Here is a 1084-nt window from a genome sequence, read left to right as displayed (position 1 = left end):
GACACCCACGACACCCCCCCCCCCCCCCCCCCCCAAAAAAAAATCACTCACGGTCCAAACAACGTCATCAACATTTCAATAACTCACCTTTTTTACCCAGAGTCTCCTTTTTTCCACAGCGAGTCTTCAATCGAGAATGGCGTGAAACAAGAGGAGAAAAGTCGAAGCTCCTCCCAGGCTGGAGCGCACAGCAACGCGCATCTTGTGGCTTGAGCGTGCGTTTCTGAATTCTGAGGAAGAACCTGTGAGGTTCAGAGAGAGACGTTCGCATCAGCAGCTGCAGCCACTGACTCTGGTCTCTGTGCTGCTGCGCTAGACGTGAGCAGAGGACGCACCTTGTACCCTCTCTCCCCCCTCCCTCCCCTCCCCCCACATTAAAAAAAGTCCTGATTTATGCTTTCAAAACAAAGAAAACTTGTTTATTTTGCAACTCACTTCAACATTTAAATAACAGGAAAGGAAAACGATAGACAGAAGAAAACGTCACACGGAACATTCCCAGGTCACGTATCAAGGTGTTATGGCATCAAGTTAAGGTTGCGAGTTATATTATGCAGCGTAAGATAATAAATGAGTCACTATGGAGGAGGAAGAATCCCTTTTATTGGTCATTCCATATATGGAAAGACATTTACACACTGCAAAATTTATCTTTTAGCCATTTAAGTCATCCCTGGGGAGCAGTTGGTGCATTCACGAGCACTGGGGCGCCAGGGAATTTTTTATTTATTTATTTGGTCAGGGAACCATGTCAGGATTTAAACCCATGATACTCTTATATCAAGCTGAGTCTCTTCCCCCCAAGGCCGAACAAACATAAATATAGTGAAGAGATTCAGGAACGTCTTGTGCACAAATGGAAGAAACCGCTGCTGAATGTGTGCGACCTTCGAGCTCAACCGTCCTCGACAGCCTCACATGGTCTCAGGAGTACTTCACTGACCATGTTCAGCTGCTGCTTTACAAGAATGCTCACCAAGACTGTGTACATCATTGTGTTCCCTGGGCTGGAGTTCATCTGAGGAGGACACAAAAAGAACCATAAACAGGTTCTGCGGTTGTTTACGTCAATGTTTGTGGTAGT

General features: G+C 46.1%; 1 protein-coding gene across 1 annotated transcript in view; it reads right to left on the bottom strand.

The window, feature by feature from the left end:
- Positions 1 to 349, bottom strand: part of npy7r (neuropeptide Y receptor Y7) — a 17704-nt gene extending 17355 nt beyond the window's left edge. The window contains exon 1 of the mRNA XM_025063173.1: positions 88 to 349. The gene's annotated coding sequence lies outside the window, so the exon portion shown is untranslated. The remainder of the gene's footprint in view (positions 1 to 87) is intronic.
- Between the last annotated feature and the right edge of the window lie 735 nt (positions 350 to 1084).

The sequence above is a fragment of the Cynoglossus semilaevis genome, chromosome 15 (genome assembly GCF_000523025.1).
Source record: "Cynoglossus semilaevis isolate Cse_v1.0 chromosome 15, Cse_v1.0, whole genome shotgun sequence".
NCBI lineage: Eukaryota > Metazoa > Chordata > Actinopteri > Pleuronectiformes > Cynoglossidae > Cynoglossus > Cynoglossus semilaevis.
The sequence above is the reverse complement of the archived record's forward strand: the minus strand, read 5'-3'. Positions and strand labels throughout refer to the sequence as shown.